The sequence below is a fragment of the Notolabrus celidotus genome, chromosome 22 (assembly GCF_009762535.1).
Source record: "Notolabrus celidotus isolate fNotCel1 chromosome 22, fNotCel1.pri, whole genome shotgun sequence".
Taxonomy (NCBI): Eukaryota; Metazoa; Chordata; class Actinopteri; order Labriformes; family Labridae; genus Notolabrus; species Notolabrus celidotus.
Genome location: NC_048293.1, coordinates 15,881,294 through 15,899,673, shown reverse-complemented (window position 1 = coordinate 15,899,673; position 18,380 = coordinate 15,881,294). Strand labels below are relative to the sequence as shown.

The 18,380-nt window shown below is 42.3% G+C and overlaps 1 long non-coding RNA gene across 4 annotated transcripts in view; it reads right to left on the bottom strand.

Annotated features, from left to right (window-relative positions):
* The window catches only part of LOC117806813, a 105,224-nt gene that overhangs the window by 28,777 nt on the left and 58,067 nt on the right, over window positions 1–18,380 (bottom strand). The window contains exon 4 of one of the 4 annotated variants that reach the window (XR_004629764.1): window positions 8,567–8,629. The exons of the other annotated variants lie outside the window; for them this stretch is intronic. This is a non-coding gene — a long non-coding RNA (uncharacterized LOC117806813). Of the gene's footprint in view, window positions 1–8,566; window positions 8,630–18,380 lie in introns of those variants that run through there. 4 annotated transcript variants of the gene reach the window in all.

Here is an 18,380-nt window from a genome sequence, read left to right as displayed (position 1 = left end):
GTGTGTGTGTGTGTGTGTGTGTGTGTGTGTGTGTGTGTGTGTGTGTGTGTGTGTGTGTGTGTGTGTGTGTGTGTGCAGAAATGAACTGTAGGGAAATATACACAGAAAACATGACTCATAACCTAACATAAATTATGCTTTATTAAAAGACTTCTTTAAATCAATCCCCATGTAGAGTTCTCTGCAGGCAGAGCATGTCAATAATCAGCATCAGTCATGTTTCTTTGATCGAAGGAAGTCCAGAATCCTGACTGAAATCAAATTAAGTGTGCAGCCCTAATCGTGTCTTCGATTGCTCACTTCAACTTGTGCACAAGTTCAGCTTAAATTGTTGCTGTTTCCTCATACACTGCCCTTTGAAGACTAAGTGATCCTCTCTTTGGCTGGCAGAGCCTGGGAATTTGGGAATATGCAATGTAAGCACTATTACTATAAGGCTATTAACCTTGACACCATTATGCAAAGTGGAGAAGAATGGCACTAAATGGAAAGAAAAAGACTTCTAATAGAAAAATTACAAGGAAAGCTGCGACGAAGAAAGAGCTCTTGGAGAGAAAAAAGGAAGAGAGAGAGAGAGAGTTGTATTATTGATAGCACAACAACTCTATTGAAGCAATGAATATTAATGCAGAGGTGCAACGTTTCTTTGTGGCTGCCTGAGTCACTGTTGTATGTTTATGATAAATGAGCCCTCCATCTCCATCGCGTCGGGGTCCCTTGACCGACAAATAGAAGGCTAATGACAATGGCCAAAACATATGGTAATGGCCCTTCACAATGCAGCGCTATCAGTGACACCTCAAACCTGCAGGGCAGCTATTCATGTGAACTATGCAGCCATCTTCATATTTAGTGTCTATTGTGTATTGTTTAGGGTGATTGAGTATCTGATTAGCATTATGTTTGCTGCTGGTTTATTCACTCCAGCTCTTTGTGTCTCACTGAATGAGACAATGTTTGAAACCAATTCAATCCACAATAACGAGTGTGTGGTCATTTTGAGGAGGACATTCTGCGCTGGTTTTGGATCTTTGGAGCATTTCGCTACAGCTATTTGATAACAGATTGTGATTAATAGGAGATGAATAGATTTTTTTCATGATTTTTATTATTGAGTTAACAGAGCTTTAGTGTCCCATTGCGAGGAAAGCTAAAAGGATTGTTGTGAAGCCATAATAAAGTCACATCTGGAATATTCCAGTATGGTGGGCACCTGTGTTTCATGGGCTCTAAATCTCCCCTCTGGAATTAAGATCATGTTGCCCATTCAGTATATCTTTCAAACTTTGGGATTAACTTTCTAATCTTTATTTTAATTCCACTTCAAACATCCTAAATCAGACCCACACACATACACATGCGTGCACTACCTCCCCAAACTCTCATCTACACCCCATGTCCCAGTTGGCAGTGACCAGAATCCTGAATCCCCTCTTAGCTGTGTGTGAAATGTAGAATAGCTTTCTCCTCTCCCCTGTGCTAATCCAGGCCTGTCCTTCCCCACAGCACTGGCCTGTGACAGATACAAAGTTACAAAGCTGCTAATCTCAGCGCCCCCGTAGCCCGGGGGTCAGTGGGGAGCTCCTCTGCCTAAGCAGGGCCATCCTGGGAGGCCGAGGCGGGAGATAGCTAGGCCTCAGCCCACAGCGCACAGCCCCGCCTGCCGGATTAATGCACCTAGAGGGACATGGTGTTTCTGATGGGCCGCGGGCTCGCAGGATCACAGGCTCACAACACGCGGGACTCTGTAGTTATTACAAGACAGGGCTGGAGATGTGTGCTATCACACTGCTAGCGTCCAATCCACTTTCACGTTTTGCACAGAGAGATTAAGACCAATGGGGAGATGGAAAACAACACAGCCAGACAGCTAGTCTGAGACGCAGAGATAAAATAGAGTATGTTATGTTTACATGCTTAACGTATGAGTGTGAATTTAGCTTAAGGGTAACATGCGGCATACTAGAGGAGAACTCAAATAGTACATTAGCAGAGAGAAACATGCTCCTGTCCCTGCCCTGGAGGATGCAGCAGTGCACTTATATGATGATGGAGAACTAATTCAATAATTAATGGTGATAACCATCATCAGCAGCCCAAATCGATTCTTATCTTTGCCTGTGTTGAGCAATGCTACATTTTTAATGTTCTTGTCATTTTGATTAAGATCATGTCATTGCCTTTGTCCCCACTTATTATGTGAGTCAGGGAGCTCTGGGAGCAGGTTTTTGTGTGTAATTAGCCCGATCCAGCTTACGGCATCCTCAAAGCCATACACAAGTCTACATTACAACATACAGTATGTGCTTTAAAATTTATAAATGGAATAGATGCATATACATTAAATATGCCTGTGTGAATATGCTTATGTTATAGCCGTGGCTGTGATGGTAAAGTATAAGTACATTGAGTAGCACTTAAATTTTTATAGTGTTTATTGCAGCCATAGTGGAATAACAAGTATTGACTCTCACAGGCCAACACTGGTATTGATTTTTGAGTGAAACATTCACCAATTACAGATATAAAAGAATGCATGTGCAACAAAAATTTGCTTTGCATCTCCTCAAAATGATACAGCTTTCACTAAATGTCTGCATGCGTTCAGCCTCATACACATATATAAATATTGTTGGACATTTTGGCATTAACTGAAGACTTAAACTAAAAGCTCCTGTGAGTAGTTTTTAATTGGTTATAAGACAAACAAAAAATAACTTCTACCTTGTAATTTTTGATACCTACGTATAACCACTCTAAGAGGGTAGGCGTGAGATGGTGCAATTTACAGTATGGTGAAGAAAAACTATTCTTATGCTTTTTCAACAGCAAATATTCATAATGGGTTGCACATGTAACAGTTACAAAAAAGCAGGATGTTTTTTTTTTATTTAAAGATATATTTTTGGGTATTTCCCAAACGGCAGACTCCGGTCTAAAAATATGAGTCCAATGCGGACTCAAAAATGCAGTTCATCGAGGATCCGCTTGAGGCTGGCTCCAAAAGTACCGTAAACCACATACACACCAATTTAAAAAAAAGCTGCTCTTTACAGCAGAAATAAACATGTTTACAGCCTGGTACAAAAGACAAGTGTAGTCTGGATAGCTAAATTCTCGATCGGCACACACTGTACGGGGGGTGAATTTTTTCTAACGCAGCAATTTCGAAGATATTAAGATTACGAGTCTTCCAATGAGAGGCAAAGCTGACTTAATTGACAGGCGAGAACACTGTAGCTGTTGGCAAGGAGGCTCAAAGCCCGCCTCTTTACGTCAAAATCGCTCAGCAATATGGCTCCAGCCAACGATTGGCCTCAAAACAGCGCTTCAGAAACAGATAGGTGACGTCACGGATACTACGTCCATTATTTATGCTGTCTATGGTATTTCCACCTTTAATGTATAGGACAGATGAGGAGAAACAAAAACTGTGGGGAGCAGTGAGGGGGGGGGGGGGGGGGGAGACATGCAGCAAATGGTCAGGCCTGGAGTCGAACCAGCAACCACTGCGATGAGGACCATAGCCTCCGTATATGGGGCATACGCTTAGTCTGCTAACAAAATCCCAAGATTTTTTTTTTTTGACTTAAAAGAAAAGATCAGCAAAGAAACAAGAGATATAATATTGTCCACAGGGGGCGCCAAAATCGACACAAAGAGAAAGTTCCTCATAGGAGCTTTAAGCGGACTGAGCACAAAGTTTGCACCAAAATACTAATTGATAGGACTTGTATAGCGCTTTTATGGGTACTCAAAGTTGCTACATCTTTGTTCAGTTATTCGTCAAAGGCCATATGCGCAAATATTGGCATCATATGGAAAACAAAATCTTTATGTTTTCAACAGGTGTTATAACTACCAAAACCACAGACCCCTCCGCCCTAAGTCGACAGTTAACAGGGTCACTAGTTCAACCAGAACACCGGCATAGTTTTGGAAAGTGCTGTATCCTCCTTATCCAGCATAGATACTGAGGCCCTATACTAATAAAATAATATACTTATTCTGAAGGGCCAGTAATTCTGGTGCCAACTATCAAGGGTGACCACATTTAAAGTGACTTAATCGACGACAAATGTACATCCCTAATCTCCATATCCCCTCAATATCATCCACCAACTGATATACTGTTAAAGCTTAAGTGACAAGATAATGTTGTGGGAGTATTTGGTGGAATAGCTATGCAAATACATGCTAATAAGAGCTGCCAAGCTCTCAATGAAGTCTTTTTTCAAGCGGTTAAAATTAAACTAAAAATACCCTTGGTCTCACTGTGCTAACACCCAGCTCACAGTTTGTGGTATTTTACACAATAGATTATTATTTGATGCAGCCAGTTTAAAATTTCATGTCCTTTTGAACCCTTATGTAGTCATCTGTGCCATGAAAGCAGCTCCAGACAGTGTTTCTGCCTGTTAGCTCCAGCGTGTAGTGTTTATTTGTTGTCAAAGCCAGGAAGCATGAATGGGCAGTGGCTTGGTTGTTGCTTTGAGTAAACAGGGCATACTGGTGGGGATGCAACTTTAGAAAAGAGAGGGTAATTCTACAAATTACAAACAGAAACCACGAGAGAGAGCAGAATGTACCAATAAATGAAGGGTAAAGCTTGTGTAACCAGTAATGGTGTTGGAGAAATGCTTTTTTTAATTTATTTACTGTACATGTGCTTCCTTTACAGCCCACAAACCAGCCAATCATTGATGGTTTGAAAATCCAGTAACTGCCTAGGGCATTAATTCCATTTGTTGACCATTAAGCTTAGCTTGCAGGTGAGCACTCTGAAGATAAATATGGCATTTAGCCCGCTAATTCCTGTTTCAAATCATGCGACCATATTTTAAACTCACAAAACACACTTGCAAACTAACACACCTGCACACGGGCAGACAGCACAGCAGCATCAGTATCCTGTGGTAGATACACCGCAAATGACTGGAACCCTGAGGGCTCAGGCAGCCATGATGAGGAGGGATTAGGAGTGGTGGGGTTGTCAGCAGGATGCATTTGTGAGTGAGTGTGTGTCTGTGAGTGTGTGTGTGTGTGTGTGTGTGTGTGTAAGTGTGTAGGAGAGAGAATTTTGCTGTTTCGGTATCACATGCCTGCTGAATCTGTTAGGAGGAGGCTTTTATGGCCTAAGGATGTCCTTGCACTTGAAATCCTGAAATCTTGCCTGGAATGGATGTGGTATTAGAAATGGATGCACTGGAAAAATCAGGTGTAGGTCTCGTTTTAGTTACATGTCAAAATCTTGGCAGAAAGTGGAAACTATTATTTCCATTGCATATGCAGCATGTAGCACACACTCAATGTTACAGCACTGCTATTATATCACATCCATATTCAAAAATCTATTCCACTACAGCCAACGAGATAAAGGATAGAATGCCAACTACCCTGAATGCTTTCCTGAGTCTCAATTGTAACCCTGTTTCATATTCATAAACTCTCCACATGACATTTTCCCACTCCGGTGTGATATCCTGTGTCCACACGGCACTCTGTTTAGAGTGCCTTCTCATCCAAGCTCTAATTCAAAGCCTAAAATTATGGCTGAGTTAAATGTTCTGTTCCTAATGCACTGAAATAATGCTAAATTACAGATGGCTGGTTTTATTTGTGTGAATAAATTTGTGAGCTTAATGGTTTGTAAAACATGTTTTCTGTGCGTAGTTTACAAACAGAGAAGGGTGCTAGAATCTGTGTTATCCCATGAAATACAATTACAGTTAATTTAAGCAACGTACAATAATTAAGGGAAGAACAAAAAAAAAAAAAATCGAGTTTCCTGCTGTGAGTTGTGAAAATTGTTCCATAAACAGTTATGACTTGATTTTTTATGGTGATCAGAAGGCACTGAAGCATTCTTGTGTCTTTTTCCGGCAACAAAACGCACCATGGCCCTCGCCCAAATGAGCTGTTGTAGTACATATTGTACCTAAACTATGAACATGGAGTCAGCTCCAAATTGTGCTATAAATAAATACAAATCCCCCCCATTTAGGATGATGATAGTAAATTTGAACCATATCTGATCACTCTGTCTGAAAATGATATCTGCTCCTAACAGATGGGAAAAACACTGCCCACAATTAGGCAGCACATGGCCAAGATCTGTCCATTTCTGGAAAGTAAAGCTGACATATTTTCCAGTTATCTGCCAGTATCTGACATTAATCTGGCAATCGAAAAAAGCATTTGGCGGAGCATCCACTGCCAGTAGCGGTGTGTGTTTCCTGTTTGCATCATCAGACGATACTCTTTTTGGGACCATATCTTCTTGTATTTTTCAGATTCAGAAAAACATTCACAACATATATTGATGTACATGTTAAGAATACCTGTTGTCCTTCACAAAGGACAACAATTATTGACACACAAAGTGCAAAAACCTGCAAGCTTGAAAGTTCTGCACTTTTGTTTGCACTGAGCACACTCATAAACCCCATATTGGAATTGTCAATTATCTACATAAAGAATGATACCTGAATTATCTATCAATTTATCAGCATTACAACATCTGACATGCTAAATGTGCAGCGTTGTTGACAGTGACAGTCCAGAACATGGGGGACGGCTGGTAAGCAGACTTGATCAAGATTGAGCATAGCAATAATCAAACACTGTTGGACACAACACCTGCTAACGCTGCAGAGATCTCAATTGTTCCCTCACCGTGGAGAAAGAAAAAAAAAGATGAGTGTCTAATCAACAGAACAGGGGTGGTGTGGTGTTGGCAGAGGGTGGGGAGGTGATGCCCCATACCCCCTGGCCTCCCACCCTCTCCAGTTGTTTTTAACACTCATCACCACAGAACACAGGGAAAAGGGGGAGTTTCAGGCAACTGCAAGGAGTCTTTTATTTTTAGTTAATGACTGAACAAACAATCCTCGCCTCCAAGCGGTGCCCTCTGGTGGGTGTGGCTGCAGCCCCTGGCTTGGGAGCTGCTCTCTAATAAGCATCCTTTCACACAAAAACACTCAATATTTGCTCAGCAACTGGAGCAGGAGACGGAGGAGCCGCTAGGGAGCAGGATATTGGTTGGCTATGACAATGCACATGAAGAAAACGAGAAGGGGGGGCAGATGAGGGATGGATGGAGTGACGGGGAGGAGGAGGCAGGGGTGGCTGTAGTAGTAGTAGTGAGTGGTGATGGTCGGGTAGGGGGTCTTTTCTGCCACATATAGCACTACGAGGAACAGATGGGGCCTGATAAATCCTGAAAGGGAGGCATTACCTGCCCAAGTCACCAAGCAGCCACAATTATCACAGGGCTCTGGGTTCATTGTCAATTAGAGTGGCAGTTAAAGCCAGGCAGCAGCTGTGGCAGATGGCTGCGATCCAGAGAGGCTGGGGGAGCCGGGACAGAGGCCAGCCCCCAGGCTCTCTATCCACCTCTCCTCCTACTTTTCTCTCCATCTCTCCAGGTCTTTCTCTGATTCAGAACGAGAGGGCTCTACTTTCTTATTTAGTGTGTGTGGCAGTGAGAGGAGGAGGAAGTGTTTAGTGCAAGCCAGAGACAACACTCATTAGAGAGATTGCAGGGAAACAGTGTTGTTGACATGGATTATTTTTATGTGCGGTGCCTGAAATAAATCTAGTATCAACTGAACAGCATTTTTTTGCGATGTAGTCAGCAAACAGCGCATAAATTCTTTGAGTGAGCAATTAGTATTTCACGTTTTTGCGGTTACGGCGAATGTCTTGGCTGACATTTGTGACCGCAATCAGTAATTTATGGAGGTGAGATCATGATCAATAATAATAAAAAAAAGGTTGTCCCACTAGACAGAGGACTAAATTAACAACACACAATCATATGGTAACAGTTGCTGCTTCTTGCAGCATTCTTTAGAATGCACAAAACCAACATGTGCCATGGTAGACTTGGTTCAGACTCAGTGTCCCTTCATGATGGAGAGCATGAACCCTCTTTGGGTGTAGGTTTAGGCTCCTTTTCTGACACCCGTTCCTGTGGTTGTGTGCCAACAGTAGGGCCTGCCATCTTTGGGGGAGTCTCTGAGCGACTGAAGGGCAGCCTTTTGCTGAGTTTGTCCCCGTAATCTTCCAAGCAGTCTCCCCCTGCCTCCCAGCCTGAGCCAAGGCTCACCAGCAGGCTTCACTTTCTGCAAGTACCACCATTCATCACCAGGCAGGGGTGCTGGAGGAGGAGGAGAGGGTAAGGGGGGGGTACGGCAGGGGGCCAGTAAAGGGGCAGTGTGTGCCCCTCACCCCTCCCCTTTTCTTCTCCACAGGCTGCTGAGAATATAGGCCTCTGCCACAGACAGCAGCCACACTCCTCTCTTACATCCTCACAATGGAGCTCCAAATTTATTCAGGGGAGGAGAGACCTGCTCCCTTGTATTGCTCCCTTGCTCCTTCACCCTTGTCTCTTGCCCCCTCCTATTCTGCTTTTTCTCTTGCTGTCGCCCTCTTCCCTTGACTCTCCTCCCTCATCCCCTTTAGCCCCCCACCTCACCCTCCTCTTTTGCCATGGTCCCTTTCGCCCTTTTCTCCCCACTGGGGCATCATTCCTCCTACTTTGTTCCGCCAGTCCCGGGAACCCGGTGTCTGGGCCGTCCTGATAGCAGAGAAGGAGTAGCAGCCTATCCATCTGCCTGCCCAGGGCCTGCCAATGAAGAAAGAGGAGCAGAGGTCCTCATTCATAACAATAGCCATTAACAATGCTAACAGCACTGCTGTTGCTGCTATAGAGGCTGGAGAGCAAGAGGTTGCAGGGACTGGGACAGGGGGCTGCACAGGCTGGGACTGCAGGGGCCAGACAGCAAAATACAAGCAGGGGGCCTGGGAGGCCTTGTCGCCAGGCAGAGTTGGAGATCGCAGAGATCCGATAGGTTTACGGGACAGGCAGCGCTCTGAAGCATGTTGTTAGGGTGTTAAGCAAGCCCTCAGAGTCTCCTAGGCCTGTAAAGAAATATTGATTTTTTTTTTTTTGCCTGTGGTCAGACAGCATGTGAAGTCCTGTCCATGTGAAGCTACCCACTCTCTCAGATTGCCTTGTGGCTTCACGCGTAGTTATTTAGGAGTCTGCAGGTCAGCAGTGTTTGTTTCAGATGTGTGTCAGGGGTTGTTTTTATTTTTAAAAAACATTCTTAAAAATGAAAGAACTTGAATTTTTAAAGCAACACCTTCAAGTTAATTCATGACTTTAAAAAAAAGTGCAGTCTGCATAGCAACAAAGCAGCGCACGGAAAAATGTACATTCTACCTCAGCAAAAAATACAGCACAATGTGGGTGAACTTCCTGACAGTCACACAATAGCTGTAATGATGCCCAAGTAGGCCAAATTTACCTCTGGTACTTCCCCGGCTTCCCTCCTGAGTTTTGACACATTTTCACATTTATCAGGAATGCCTATCTGTCTCCAGTAACAACAAAAGACACCCCCTCCAAAGAGCAACACGGCATGGAGCCTCCTGTGAAAGGGGTACAGTATAGGCCCTCCCTCACTGTGCCTCTCATCCCTCCAATCAAACTGTCAAAAAAGCACACAGTCCTTTGTATTGAGCGTTTTAATTAGATTTGGATGGATTTCAAATCTGCTCTTGTTTCCTGGAATGATTCTGAGTGAAAGAAGAAACCCCTACAACGAGATTAAGCACTAATCTGTCCTTTAGTTACAGCTCCTGAAATCTGTCCATCTGTGCATACATTCAAACAACCAGTGGAGCTTCTGCAGATATATTTAAATTTCTTTGGATTAGATGCAGAGTTAATTAATTCCTCATTTTGAAGAGGAGAACAGGAGCATACAGTAGATATACGGTGTGCTCCTTTGATTTCTTTCTGTGTCTCCTAAGCCACTCCTACATGCAGGCAGTCTAGACTGCGGTGGGAGTAACTTAATTTGATTAATCGGCTGTGTATCATTCTTCAGTCCTTCCAACATGCAGTGTGGCATAGCTATGCACCTGATCCTCACACCGTGCTTTCATCAATACCATTGAATTTGTCCACAGGGCAGTGAAACATACTGTACACCATCAATGATTCTGATCAATATGATCCCGTTATGGCAACTTATTCTAGGTGGCACAATCGATACCGCACATCGTCAACATTGCTGTCTTCCTGACTAATAGTCTTCCCAATCCAATATGGACTTCCACAATCTCTTTCCGGGACCTTTAGCAGACATACCATACAGGCTGGAAGTAGCGTGTGAAGGTATGGACAGTTCTCAGTAATGAACAAAACAAAGCTTAAAGATTTTTTTTTCCCTTAGTGTGTTTTAACCGCTTCTTTTTTCAGCAGCAAGCACGGCGGGTAAACAATGATGATGATGATGTGATGGCTCGCGAGGAAATTGCCTGGAAAAACCTGACAACAGACTACGCATAATTTGCTGACAAAATTGTCAATGAGTTAATGATCATGGAGAATTGGCAGAGTGTTTTACGCTTTTCAATCCATCTCTAATGCTTTCATTTCTATTGGCAGGCGCTGATCTCTCTCCCCTCTGTGACAACAAAGACCTTGTACCGACACTGAACTGTCTGCAGATCACAGGAAGCACCGAGACTGGAATGAAATCATTTCACTTGCTGTGAGGCACTTGTTTGAATCTGCCTCCAACACCATTTGGGGTGGAAGTTTATTTCTGGTTCCAGTTTTGTCCCTCTGTAATTTTAAGAACTGTTTCTGTTTTATGAGTCTCTGGTTTTCTGGTGAAACTCTTATTACTGATATAATTCTATCAAGTGTAGTTGTTAAAAAAAATGCTTTAAGACAGCGCAGTGGCCTATGTTTGAGGGTGCTTCTTGTTAGTGTGCCATATAGGACAACAAAATACAATCCAGCAGATCAACCTGAATTAACAGACAAATGTACTCTAAAAATTAAAGGCACCAAAACACTACACTACCAATTTCATTTCCAATGTTTTTTGGTTGAACTGATGTTGGTTGTTTTGAGTCTAGGAAATTTGCTGGTTCATTTAAACTGGGCAATTATGCTTGACTGAAAAATGTGATTATTATTCCAACGGTCAACCCATTAATCTAAGGATGGAGTCAACTATCAATACAAGTGAGTACAAAGGTTTGCGAGATGTGTTAATCTGCATCTTGTTTGGAAACAGGTCGCTTTCAACCAATTCCAAAGGAGAAGAGACAGTCAGTACCTGTGCAGTCACCAAGAGTTTAATTCAGTTCAGTTTGGGCAAAATATCTACCAACAGAGCAGAAGGGCTCTTTAGGTCTGATGTTTTAAATGCCATGTCTGTGCATTTAATGTGTTGGAGTTGTAATGTCTACAGAGAAGGACTGTGTTCAATGCATTTGGCTTGATCTAATCTAATTTAGGGAGGTGATATCATTATTTTGCTCTCATTCTGTTGCTGCTCTTTTCTGTTTTGTTTGATGTGTCCCAAAAATCCAAGTTAAAGGTGACATATCACACTTTTTTCATCAATATATATTGGTCTAAGAGGTCCCCAAAACATGTCTTTAAAGTTTATGCTCAAAAAAACACTTTGAAATCAGATTTTGGCATGCCTGAAAAGCCCTCTTCTTCAGTCCTCCTCAGAACACTCTGTTTTCCCTCTGACCACGCCCCCTCAGGAAGTGGATGTGCCTCGGCTCTCCGGCACGTTGATCTAATGTTTACATGTTGGCTGAATATACACGGCTGCTCAGAGATCGCGTTACTTCAACCCTCTGAATCTGATCCAGAATCTGATCCTGACGGAGAGGCGCCTGTAGCAGGACCTTTCTGAACGATTGGTCACATATTTAGTGTTTCTTGTTCTATTTGTCAGTATGTAGACGTGTGTCTTGGTACACAGCTACAGCTATGAACATGTAGCTATATGGCTATGCTAATTAGCGCTAGCACTTATCCATGATAAATAAAAATCATCCACTAGATCTTCAAATCTGCAGATGTGGGGAGTAAAACCGACCTTTGTGTTTATTAAGACAGCCTACAACTAGCATGCCTCTCTCCTAAGCTCCTTGTTAGCACACGTGTGCAGGTAATGAAAAACGGAGGAGGGATTCAGTATTATTTTATACAGTCTATGGGCTGAACAAGCTCCGAGCTCTGACTCCGTGACAGACCGGATATTGTTGTTACGTAACAAAAACACGGAAGTCTGAAACGGATCGTTTCACACACATTTACAGAAAGGTGGAGAAATCAGGGGCAGAATGGATTTTTTTCATTCTCGGGGGGTTTGTAGACATGCCAGGGAAACATATTTCAGGTAGAGAACCATTAAAAAGTCCATTTTGCATGATATGTCACCTTTAATGGGCTTTTTTGTACATGGCACCTCAACGATAGAAACTAATGCTGCTACTACTACTTCTACTACTACAATGGAGGAAGGAGAACAAAAAGTTATTCCATATTTCTTCTCTCTGATAGTTATGTATCAACAAAAGTTGTCAGAACAGCTCCAACAGGCTAACTGAGAGAAAAATGTGCCTCCCTGAGAGGCCATCTGTGTTCTCAGATTGATTGACTGATGCTACTGTGATACCTTATGTTGTGTTTTCTGTCCACAATTACAAAAAAAAACCCAAAAACAATTCAGAGAGAACCACTCGCCTAGTATGCTGAACTTTGAATCTACAACATATAGTACAGGACAACGGTAACATCTTTGATTCAATTCTGACCTGAGAAAATGGATGTTCCAAAGAGACTGATTTCCAACTCAGTTTGAAAAGAAATGTAAATTCCGACAAGTCTAAAGGTAAGAAAACACAGAAAACAGTCAAAGTTGGGAAACACAGGAAAATCACGTTTGTGGGTAACAGGGTTCCCACTCTTTTCCAGAGATCATTTTCCAGGACACTTTCAGTGCTGATCAAGCTGTTATGACAGTCTGAATGTAGTTCCTAATTTAGTTCCTAAATAGTCTAATATGTTCCTCTCAGTGGAAGTCTACAGTGAAAGACGTGCAGTCTATGGCTATCCATGAAATCATCTCCTACATGCTTAAAATGATGGCAAATTAATCATAGAACAATGCAACCACAGATGTACAGCACTTCATTAGTGCAACCAAGTAACAATGATGGTCAACATCTCATCTTTCTCTTTCTCAAAAAGTATTAAACTAGCCAAGTAAAAAAACAAAAGAGCCAGAAAAGGAATCTGGAAGCTGCCTTACTGAAACAAATAAATAATAATAATAATAATAATCAGTGCATAAATTGACCTAAATAGAACTGAATGACAAAAATGGCCACAAACGTTGAATGGGGATGTGTTTTTTTAAACCTTGTCAGGTCACAGGCAGTCATGTTGGAATAATTTTCCAGGACAATCTGTAATTTTCCAGGACTTTTTACTTTTTCTCACATTTTCCTGGTGTTTTCCAGTACTGGAAAACTGGTCAACTGTTTTCCAGGTTTTCCAGGACGCGCGGGAACCCTGGGGTAAGCTATGTCCAATTGGTTTGCCAAGTGTCTCTAACGTCAGCAGAGCTCGCACCACCAGCCTTCAGTCCATTTTTCAGGTTAACGTCCATATGGCTGAGTTGGTTACTTATTGCTCCAGCTAAGTGGTTATATGTCAGTTCAAGGGGACACAGGATACATACAACTGTCCATTTTATGTATTTATCAGTTTATTTGACAAGGACAATACATGTTGGCATTTCAACATCTAATTCAAGTGCAACTAATGCAGAGTAGGACTTCTCGTCAAGGCTAATTTGCTGTCCTTGTTCTTGATTAGGCTTTAGGGAAATGAGTACATGATAAAACGCTAATATAAATATATAAACTAATAGTTACAGCAGACATAATAATAAAAACTGGAATTTATATAGTGCCTTTCAAGAAACCCAAGGTTCAGGGGGTCAGGGGGGTAGGGGGTGACAACACTAGCTAATGGGGAAAGGCCTTGAGGAAAAGGTGTGTTTTTACTGCTTTTTTAAAAGTGTCCAGGGTTGGGGTGCTGCGGATGACGGGATAGAGAGACTTCCACAGAGTAGGGGTTGCCAAACTGAAGGCTCTGTCTCCAAAAGTCTGCAGCTTAGTCCGGGGGATGGAGAGGACACCCAGGTCCAAAGACCGTAGGTTCTGAGATGGAGTGTGTTGGTGGAGGAGGTCAGCCAGGTATTGGGGGGCAAGGGAGATGCAGTACTTAACAGTGAGCCAGTGGAGGCGCATGAGAGTGGGGGTGATGTGCTGCCAGGGCTTAGCATGCGTGAGAACCCTAGCAGCTGAGTTCTGCACATATTGGAGCTAGGGATGACCACAATTAATCGATTATCGATTAATTGATTGTTAAGAAATTACTCGAAACACACATTTTTGTTATCAATTTTCCGTCACATGGAACAAACATCATGTGGTCTCATATTACACTCATCTATCAGGGAGGTGTTTTAAGTTTAAAGCATGTTTCGATGTGAATCAGTTGTTAAAGGTGTTGCGCACAGCGGAGACGCTCAGCTGGCGGCTGCGGCTGTGCGTCAGGTCTCCACGTGTGCTTTTTAAAAGAGGATCAATACAAAACTACTGCCAACAACAACACAGACACAAAGGTTGACAGCTTTAAACAGGGTATTTCCCAACTTTGGATACGAAGGCAACAGACAGGTGGGAAATTCTGGTACGCTACGTTTGCAGATCAGAAACATCAGAGCCGTCTGGGCTTTTCTCCAGCGGGACTGATTATGACCCGGTTGCGCTCCTGGCTGACACCTGACCGAATACACGTGTTTATTTTTCTCAATAAGAACGAGTAGACAGAAAACTGGACACTGTGAGTCTGAAGTACTTTTCTGTTAGTATTATGAGCCTTCACTTTATAAGATTATGTCCGCGGAGAATATTTTAATGAGCCTGATCGTTGATATTCTGCGTGTCAAACGTGTGCCCGTATTTAATACCGTCAGCATTTTGTTGCTGTAGAAAATACAATCTAGGGGGAAACAACCTATTTGGCATTGTTTTTGATGTAAGAATAATAATGGGTTTTTTTTAATCAATTAATCGATAATTGATCGTTAACATTTCCAAAAATCGATCACGGAAAATACTTGAAATGTACATCCCTAATTGGAGCCTATACAAGCTTTAAAAAAGTAATGCTGGGGCACTGTTGGGGTAGTGGTCTAAGAGTTCGCCCAATGTTCAGAGGCTATAGTCCTCGTCGAAGTAGTTGAAGGTGCATATCTTCCCCCACTCTCTGCCCCCCACATTTTCTGTCTCTCTCCAACTTTTCTATCCAATAAAGGCAAAAAATACCCCAAAACATAACCTAAAGAAGATGGAAAAAAAGTAACCCCAACAATTAGAAAACAACAAACTCAAAGATTTGAGCCCAGCTCTAATTATTACCCACAGTAGATGGTATTAAACCGCAGTTGAGAGAACCATTTGATTCTGGTTCAGTGCACCGGATGCAGATGGATGTTGTTTGGCCATAATATTAAGTTCCAAAGAAAAGGACCATGTGGCAGTAAGGTGAAGTGATGAAGACACTATAAACTCATACTGATATTTTGACGTGTTAGGTTCATTGCTGAAAACACCCTTCCATAGCGGTACAATAGCTTTGCTGACCAACATCTATACTGTGTGTTTGCATTGACCATTAAAAATGTGCTTCACACTGACTAGTACTTCTGTGTTGGCAGTAACAGTCCTCATACAACCCCACTCCAAGAAATCTAAACTTCTTTAACCACATTATATTGTAAATGTGTAAACAACGCATAGGGTTGTAACTCGTTTTTCTAATTTCCTCACAGGGCCTCCCAGGATTCCTGAGGAAAATTAAAAGTTTCCATCTGTTTGATGCTGAGAGTCATATGCATTCATTCAGTATAGTGTGCAATACTCTGGTGGCTGGTTCGTTCACGCACCTGACTGCTTATTCAGAGCCCAACATCCTCAAAGGTAACTTGTGAGATTCATTATTCAAAAGCAAAGACGCAAATTATTTTCTTATTTGCAATAGCTGAGGGCGGTGTTTTTCCTTTAGCTGGGCTTGGCAGCAGAATCCAAATCAGACCCCTGAGGTATACAAGAGCTTGGATTTTCTATCAGAAGTGGAACAATGTTTTAGGACGGGCTGCAACCTATATTGCCAACCCTCTGCTGTCAGAGCATGCCGAGGATAATCTACAAAGACATTCTAACTCCTTATAAAAATAGGAAGGTTGGCAGGAGAAATGTTATTGCTTTTAGATTATTATGGCAGTGGTATTTGTGGAACATCAGGGTCTTTAAGGGAAAATCAATACCTTCCAATATACTGCTGCCAGCCTGCTTCTTCACACCCCCAGACCATGACCCCTCCTACCCTCCTAGCCTCCTACTTCTTAATATATGAAGGAAATTACAAATGCTAATGAAAGTCAACAATATGTGCACAAATAATATTGGGTTCTCTGGGATAAACAAGAGCAACTTAATTGCATTACGGCATCAAACTGTATTGATATATTGGCATTTTCAAATGTATGCCAGGTCTTTCTGCAAACCTTCATAAATTGGCTTTAAGCCAGCCTTTCCAGGTCAGACTGTGACTTATTGCTTGTATCAAAACTGCAGGCCTGACCCTTTCACACAGAACATGAATTCAGCAGACAAGTGCTCAGACTCTGCCAAAACGGCTCCTTAATTCCTGCCTGTTTGTCCTTCCACTCGTTGCCCTCTTATAATGTGTTCATCTTCTCAGCATATATAATTTAATTCCCTGTCACATTAAAAATTAGACAAAAAAACATGTACAAAAGTGACCCTGCTTGAGGAAGGTGCAGCATTTTTCACTCTGCCACATTTAAAATGCAGAAGTCTTCTTGTTTTTGTTTTTTTTGTTGTTTGCCCCTTGCCCACAAAATGTCAGCACACAGCCAGAAACCTGCAAAAATCTGCTTCAGGTGTGTTTTTGTTTTTTTTGAACATCATGTTAAAATGAGCATTCCAGTCATTTTCCCCCTGAATCAATCCCTGCATTGGATTTTGTGCAGCGGCTGACACTGCTCAATAACTGTAAGATCTTGATACATGTCATAAAGCATGAACTCTGTCTGCTGATAATGAAGCAGGTGACTGCTGTATGGCTTCAGAATGGTCTCAAATGCACAGTTTAATGGCTGTGGATGTGCACGTGTGTGTGTGTGTACGTGTGTGTGCGTGTCATCCTTGTGTGGCTCCTCCGCAAGGCTCCTGTCAGGTCCGTAATTGACAGTCTAAGTGGGGCAGCCGAGAGGCCAGGCCCTGTTAATTTATTTTCTCAGACTCTCCATCCATATTTATGAGCCCCTGCTGTTTTGTCTATCACCGCCGATCAAACTTACTGTGTAATTGTACTCGCTAAAGCAAGAGAGCCACGTGTGAGTGGTCACTCGGCCCGCCACATTCGCATTAGTCTTTATTATTTCATTAATTCATACACCCGGACAAGAAGTGGAGAGAAAGAAAGAGGAATAGAGAGAAGGCAGAGAAAGATGCCAGTGGCGGCCGTGATTAGAGATCAGGAATAGAATAAGCTGCCAGAATCAGGTCATTATGCCAGCACCCTCTGATCTGGCTGAAACTAATTGCTGTGGCTCCTGAGGGTGTGGGTCCCATCTCCTTTTAGCCCTAATAGCTGTGTCTATCATGGTGTGGCACAAACTCATTCATCACTAATGCAATGATAGTCCAAACACAACAAACTCTAAGCTGAAAGGAGGGATACATCGCAACTTAAAGCAATATTAATCAGCACTATGCTTCATGTGGCTTTAATGTAAGACCACCTGCTAAGCCTTAGGTCCAATGCGTTGTGAGGAATTGCGTTATATTTATCTCAGTAGGGAATTTCATTGTTGGCTGTAAGCTACACACAGGGCATGTTGCTGTTTACCTCCAGTCATCCACCTTTAATGAATTTAATTTGTTTACAAAGTAACCTCAAGGAAATATTTGCTGGCGAGACCTTGATGTTTGCGGTGTTGCATGGGGGGGGCATACCTGTATCGTCAGGGGTAATAGTGTAATTATGTGCTATTTTGATCCCACAAACATACATTCATTTCCATTCATTATGTCTTGTTATGTTTTCATCAAAACAACACTGCAGCCTGATGTAAGCATACATAATAGGGATTACAGTAAGAGGCCTCTGCGTTGGCCAGCTCCAGTTTCCCTCTGAACTATCACTCTAAAAACTAATTTAAGACTTAGTTAATGCAGATTTGTGCGCACTTCCAGTAAAGTTTAAGATCGCAGGATTAAGTAGCATTCCTTCTGCATTTAATATATCACTCTGCTGTTGTTCTGAAGGAAATATTTAATAAGTATTTGTTTTTTTATGTGAGGTCCAGAGACTCAACAATGCATACTTAAAAGGCAGCACTTAATGCGCGCTGGATAAATCATTTAAGTCGCTCATTTACTTGAGC